This window comes from Periplaneta americana, chromosome 5, assembly GCF_040183065.1.
Source record: "Periplaneta americana isolate PAMFEO1 chromosome 5, P.americana_PAMFEO1_priV1, whole genome shotgun sequence".
Lineage (NCBI taxonomy): Eukaryota > Metazoa > Arthropoda > Insecta > Blattodea > Blattidae > Periplaneta > Periplaneta americana.
In genome coordinates, this window is record NC_091121.1 from 168,184,037 (window position 1) to 168,192,296 (window position 8,260).

Here is an 8,260-nt window from a genome sequence, read left to right on the forward strand (position 1 = left end):
AACTGTCCTCACCCTTATGCTCACAGACATCACATTCTGGACTCGATTTTAGGCTTCCACCGAGGTTGTATGACTTATCGGTACTTAAAATCTGCAGCAGTGTAAATCGGCCACCACGGGCTGTAATTTTTCGTTTTGGCCAGATCCAGGCTTCCTAGAATAATTTTGCGTTTCTCTGAACCATTTTACTGCATCTCTAACCTTTGAGTACGCTGCACTTATGGCAGCAACAGCAGAGTCAAACTGCAATGTTCGTCAATGAGGGCAGTAGCTTTTGCAACTTCTTCTGCTCTCAACGGCGTTCTTGGAAACGAATTTAATGTTGAAATAACAAAATTAACATTCACCGACAACATTCCTCATAACAATGGAAAACATGGAAAAGATTATGATCACGAAACTCATGTATTTTGAGCAGAAATGCCAATAAATGGATTTGGCCAGAAGGAAGTGCAGATAAGAGAGGAATTTTACATACAGCCACTAGTTAGAAGATTAAAAAAAAGCACTTCATCACTCATAACCAGGGAACGGATTTATATGGACTAAAAATATATGAAATATGTAAATATATATGTAGTTATTTTTACCAAAATATGGAATTAAATATGGATTTTTACCAAAATATGGAATTAAATATGGACTTAAAATTATAAAAAAATGACTATGTACGTTAAATATTGGTACATTTTAATCAAACTAAACAAAAAATATAATGGACGTACCTTATCTTCCAATGTAGTTTCAACAAAACACAATTTTTATTGTCTGTTACCATAACAATAGGTTACAAACATTTCTTTCAAGTGCTGAAAAGTGAATCTTCTTCTATTGTCTCTGAGGATAGATTTATACTGACTAAAAGAGCGTTCGACGTCACAAGAAGTAACTGGTACATAATTCAATTTCACAATGTCTGCTGGGGATAAGTCCAAGTTAATCTTCACTGTTGATTCACCACTCATCACAGCAACAACCTTTTGTAGTTCTTCATATCCAGGGTTTTTTGAAAGTACAGTGTCCACCTTAGCTCTTACTGCATCTGCAACTTTACCTCTACCACGATTCAGTTGTTCCGCAGTACTATTTATAATTTCAAAACTTTCAGATAGTGAAAGGTGCCTATTTTGGAGACTTTTGAGCGTTTTTATGATGCATGAAAATGTATGCTGAATGTGAGCTAAGTCATTCTTCACACTTATGTCACAGGTAACTGTTTTCGCAGTATCAATTGAGACTGCATCTTCAGAGTCCAATGCAAGGAGAACATTGTTAATAGAGTCTATATGTTCGGCATAATATTCAACTGCTTCTAGCCATGTACCCCATCTAGTTAAAATTGGCTTTGGTGGCAATGGAATTTCAGGGTACATTTCTTTCAACACGTTAACTCTACTGGGAGCTTTGAGAAATACTTTTTTCACTGATGAAATCAACAAATCTACTTTAGGGAAATTGTCTCTGACCACTTCTGCCACACGATGAAATGCATGCGCCACACAAGTAAAATGAGTCAATTTAGGATATACAACAGATAATGCTTGTCCAGCTTTGACCATATAAGGGGCAGCATCGCTAATAAAGAATAACACATTATCGTACATAATACCCTTTGGCCACAGGATACCCATAGCTTCGTTGAACAGTTTAACTATAGTTTTGTTATTGCACTTTTCTAGAACATCACAATGTAAAAGAATTCGTTCAGAATATTGTTCACTTAACAAACCGATAACTACATTACCAACAAGTCTACCTTCTTTGTCGGGAGTCTCATCAATGGAAACCCAAATTGAACTATCTTTAATTTCATCTCTTATCTTCTGTATTGTCTCATCGTAGATGGATGGAGCATACGTCTTCCTAAGTGTTGACTCATCCGGGATTGTATGTTGAGTATATTTTTCAAGGAATTCCCTGAAGACCTTATTCTTTAGTTTGTAGAGAGGAATATCAGCAGAGATGAGAGAACGGCACAGGTCGATGTTAAACTCAGATCTTACATTCGATGTTGTTGGTTGTGTTAAAAACAATTGTCTCTGCTTGGAATTTAGTTGTTTGTTGGCCTGATGTTTACTAGTTGTAATGTGTTGTTGCACCAGGAACTTTTGTGTAGATGATACTGCACACTGACACAAATTACAAAATAATATTTTATTGTCAGTTGATAAACCATCTTCTTTAAATTCTGAAATGTAACTTGTTAGTTTTGATTTTAAATTGACTGAATGACGTACTTTTGGCATATTTACCGTCTTTATAGTATGATTTACAAAACTGAACCTATGTGTACTCTGACTGGCATTTAACTGTTGAGCTGCACAACTGAAGTCTGTTAAAAATTTTAAATTAAATTAATACAGTTTTGTAACTTACTTTCCCATTGTTGATAGGACTGCTAATTTTCAAATAACTCTGATGTTAAAGGGATTACTGAACATGTGTTTAAATCTCTATTGTTGAAATGTATTTTTAAAAGTTAATGGAATTTTGTTTTGTTTTATTGTTAAACCTAATATAATATGGACTGTTTTATATGAAATATGGAAAATATATGGAAATTAACGAAAATATGTACTAAACTCTAAAATATGGAAAAATATGGAAAATAAAAGTAGGATTTTTCAACCCTACACATTGTGAAACATAAAGATAATGCAAAATATAAATTATATTAGCTTTATAAGTAAATATGTATTTACATATAAATCCTTTCCCTGCTCATAACTGTATACAAGTCCAATGGAGAGTGTATTTACATAAAAATTTCTTAATTTTGAAGTGAGCAGTTTCTTTTGCCTCTCATTGTATGTTAATGATTAAAAAATTCGCAATTATGATTATTGCTATTCTCTTTGTTATTAGTATATGAACAACTAGAATTAGGCAGAATTTATCTCATTAATAGAATGAAATGTATTAGAAAAAAGTTGAATTGTGTGAGAGAATGTACTATCCATCTGAGTAGTTATATCACAAGATCATCGAAACGGGGAAAATCACGTGACAGTTATTTAACAGGGCCCATTTCTTTAAGTTATTTTAAACAGTTATATAACATTAAGTAAAAATCCAATCTCGAACAGCAAATGTTTTCGGGAAATAGCCAAGACAGTCCAGCCACAAGGCTTTACAGAGGGGCTAGCAGAAACGGGTGGGGGAAACAAAGATGCGACATAACTACTTGGACAGATAGTACTGTAATATGCTAGCCGATGTATGTTTACATTAAATTTAATATAAGGCAACAGTTATTATTTTCATATCAAAGTAAAAGCAATTACATCAGTCTTCGTTATTCTGAAAATAATGTTTCTTTGTAAAACAGTGTTATAAAAAGCAAAAATAAGCTTCTGTCGAAGTAAATGACTGAGATGTAAAGAATAGACTGAATTTAAATATATATAATTTTGTATAGCATACACTTTTTAAGGCGAGAGTTCAATAAATTTTGAAGGATGAAATATTCATTCATAGTTTTCTGCCCAAGGGCAAGGTATTTCACTGCAAACCCGCAATATTCAATCTTTTCTATTTTCTGCTTTCCTGTTGGCCTTCGCATATGATCTATAATATATATCTTAATGTCGTCTGTCATTTGATATGTTCTTTGCCCCGAAATTTTCTTTTGTTCACCAAACCTTTCAGTCCATCCTTCATTAGGCAGTTTCTTCTCCAGCACCAGTGACCCAGTCAATTCCATTTTCTCTTCCTGATCAGTTTCAACATCATTCTTTCTTCCCCACTCACTCTTTCTAGCTTCATTTTTTATTCTGATTGCCCATTTCACTCGCTCCATTCTTCTCAATATCCACATTTCAAATGCTTCTATTCGTTTCTCTTCACTTCGTCGTAATGTTCATGTTTTTGCCCCATACAATGCTACACCAAGGATAAAATTATTACCTCCATAAAAGTACACTATGAAAATAAGAAAAATAGGCAACTCTAATGTACTTATTCGGAACATACATTTTTAAATTTCGGAGGAGAAATATTCTTGACAACTTTTTGCAAACAAAATCAATACAAGATGAAAATCAATATGGTTTGCCAGGTAAGTGTGATGTCTACAGTAATACCGAGGAGTGTGAAGTTACAACTGGCACCAGCATTTTTGGCGTGTGTCCTAGATATATAGTGCCCAGTTTGTGATCATGTTGCTAGTGCAGCTGAAAATGGTGCCACTTCTTATACATGTCACATCAGCCATTTGCCAAACACAGTTGTCAGACTGATTTGGCACTTAACATGCCCATTACTTATATCACACGCCAAAAACGGTGACGCAAACTGTGTAATTATCCATGGCTGTACTACTAAATAAGAGAGATGCAGTTTTATTTTCGTTTAGAAGAACTAAACCATTTTTTGGCTTCCGTAAAAACTGAATTAATAAGAGTTTTCAATTCATTAATATCACCATGACTTATCAAAAAAGTAACATATAGACTGAAACTGTTCCAACGATACTACCTTATATCTTAATAATAAGATTGAAAGTTACCATGAATTCAATTGGATCTGAGATACATTTCTATTTTTTTGCAATTTCAAGGTGTTGTCAGTAAAACTGAGAGAACATTTGTGTAATATTAGCTGAAATTCTGGCATTAAAACTGATTTTTTTACACTCAGATATAACAAATTTTTGGATATCATTAAGAGATGAATATCCTGCGGATGCCGCATTAAAGTTGCTCATGCCACTCACCACTTCATATCTGTGTGAAAAGGAATTTTGTCTTAGGTTTAACTGAAAAGTACAGAAATAGACTTGATGCATGCTGTCATTTACAACTTGAGTTAACTGCACTTGAACCCAACATACATCAGCTTATGCAGAAACGTAACGCCCAACCATCACATTAGTTCGGTCAGTACAAAATATTTTAATAAAATTTCAGCATGTGCGTAATTAGAGTAATTTAGTTTTTCTGGATAACATATTTACTTTTTCATTACAGCATAGTCTACTGATTTAATTTACAGATCTCGTCAAGTTTAATATTCTTCAAGGTGGGTCCCGAACTTAAATTAGTATATTATGAAACAAATTCATAATTTTTATTTATTCATTAAAGACATCAGCTCAAAGAATTTGAGTGACCACAAGGGTCCTGAATACAATAAACATGTACAATATAATGTGATTTGACACATTAAAGAAAAAAGAAAGTTAATTGTTGAAGGCAAATGAATCGCTTCATAAAGAAAGGGTATCAGTCCAGTTTAGCTAAGTTGTGGGAAATGAAGAAAAACTGTCTGGACCGATGCCTCTTCCTTTACAAAACGCTCACATTCCGAACACAATATCACGATGAAAGAAATGTTGGACTGGTTTCTTTTCTTGATAAAATGATGTGTTGAACATTCAAGATGGGAAATTCAATGTTAACTCAATTTCGAAAAAAATGTGACTGATGCCCTTTCTTTATGAAGCGATTCAAATATAAGTGAATTAATTGAAATAAGGATGATGATGTAATATTTGGAGAATCCTTGATAATATTTATAAGAACAGACATTACATAATCAAAAGAAATGTGAAGTTCCTTAAGATAATTCCATGTGAATTTTGTAATAGAACCTCTACTGCCAAACAGCAAACCAATGACAGACCATTGTTTAAGAGGGATGTTGTACTTTTGAGAAAGATAAGGCAAACAAGGTTCATATACAGACTTCTTCTCAATGTCAACTTCGGTGGCCTGATTTAGGTTCCTTACGAAACAGATAGTAGGCCCGTTTTAAGCATTCGTTAATAGCAATAATGTTACACTTTATGGCAGGAGTCAATTTTTAGGGAATGAGCGAAGCGAGTTTCCTTTATTTTGACGAATGTAATAAGGAGAGTTCACGGGAAAAACGATGAATGTCACATTTCTGTTAAGGATTAGATAATGATCTAATTGAGTCTATAACTGCAAGATGTAGTGCTGTTTCTATAGAAAATAAAGGAAAGGATTACTGTATTCGTGGTGATAATTCTCCTTTTTACCATTTTTCATAAGAACAACATTAAATTTCTCAGTGATCCATTGAATTAGATGATGACATCAATCTTAAGAAAACTGTAACATTCATAGTTTTTCCCGCGAACTCTTCGTATAACATTATAAACGTGTTTCATATGTAATTTTTTGTATGACAGCATTATAAAGTAATTAATAAAGAAATAACATCAGATTTGGAATGATGGGTAGTTTGATATCATGGTCTATGAAGAAAGAGGTTGCTATGACAACACTGATGTATTAAATATTATAGCATGGCAAATCGTTTCATAACCTTAACTTTATGGCACAAATTATGCCGTCATAATAGAAGTCATGATGTTTTAGTTGGCATGGTAATATTTTATGGCTCTGGTACAATAATGTGGTATATTATGAACGATTTTCAGTAAGACTATTTATAATGTTGGAGTAGAAAAATATATTATGAAACAAGATTATAATGTTATAGTTTATGGCATGAATCAATTTGTAGGGAAGTGCGAAGCAAGTTTCCTAATTTTGACGAATGCAGTAACTGTATAACATTTTTTTTTTGTTAAATTTATTTATACATTCTGTGGTCATATCGCGTGATAGGATCTGTGGGTATACCAGTTGGCCGTTTTCACTATTGTTGAGTTCCTGTTCCTGTTTCTGTTGTGTGTTGTGGATGGTTCAGTGCTAGTTCACACAAAGAATATTCACCCAAATGAAATTTGACCCATGGACGATCGATGTACCTGAGAATGCACCCAAATAAATTACCCAAAAGAAAATTAGAACAAAGAAAATTCACATATAATTTTTTTTTTATTTTATTCGTTGATAATGCAATAATTTAGATGGAATGAAGTTTTGAATAATTTACATATCTCCTGAAAAAACTGTAGGCTTATTTTATTTCAGAAACCGAGTTTCGGTTGGATTTCTTCAGATTTGAATGTTGTAACCACAGGCATGCAAATATTCGACACATTCTTCGTCTTTGAATGCATTATACCTTTGCGAAATATTTTGCAGCCTTACATTTAAGCTTTTATATTTTCGTTTTTGTGATTCTTCTACTCTTTGTTCTAGATCCAACTCCTGAATCATTGTGTCAACATCGAATTGCTCTTTCTTTAAATAATGTATGAGTTTGTATATAGTGGGATATTTCTTACAAACAATGTTCTGTGTTGTTATTCGTGCGTGGTTCACTCGATCTAGCTGATTCCATAAGTGAGGAGGATATTGAGCTTCTGCAGCGGCCAATGACCTCTTGCAGTAATCCCAATGTTGGTGGCCTTGAAATATTTGATGAAATCTGTCATCCGTCTGGGCATGATCTCCAGAACAGTATGAAAACGCGCTGGTACATCTTCGATAGGAACAAATGCTAAAGACAGCAATTCACCGAAAGATTGTTTGATGATAATATCATGTTACAAATGTTACCACGGAAACTTTATCGCAATTAGTGAATTTTTCGTGAGAGAGGGTGAGAATGAAAACCGGGTGTAACCACTTTTCGCGAATATTCCTGGATTAATATTCTTGGACTAATTTTTTTGGGTGAATTTTCTTTTAGGCCAACTTCCATTGTGCGGACTAGCCTGGTTCGGTTGTAGATAGCTTTGTGTTGATGTAACTGATTATTGATTTTGATTAATGTTTATGATTTGGTGATTGAGGTGGTGATGAATCATGGCATGTAAATTTTCAATCCGGCATTTGCCTTTGTGACTGAGGGAAGTCATGAAAAACTCCAATCAGATTGGTCGGCCACAGGGTTTGAACCTGAGACTTCCCGAATGCGAGTCTCAATTGCTACTGCCTGAGCCAACTCGCTCGGTCTTTATAACATTTTTTTTTTTAATTTATTTATTTATTGTCGCTTTAACTTATAACAGAAGTCATATCGCGACACGAATTAATTTTAACAATAACATAACATTTAGCAAGTTATAATAGACATTACACAATTTTATCAAACAACCCAGTCAACTTGAAAAACTGTATGACAATATTGCAGTGAGAAGGTTCACCAAGAGATCTTGCTATATCGTTGGGGATTTTTAGTTGTTGTCGTAACTGAGTGTATTGAGGACAGTCCTGGATGATGTGCTTCACAGAAAGAGTTTCACTGCAAGTGTTACAAACTGGAGGAGGTTTCTTTAATAAATAACCATGTGTGAGCTTGGTATGTCCAATACGTAGTCGGTTGATGAAAACTTGATTCCTGTGTGGTAGATGTTTAGTTGGGTAGGATAAACTGGAAG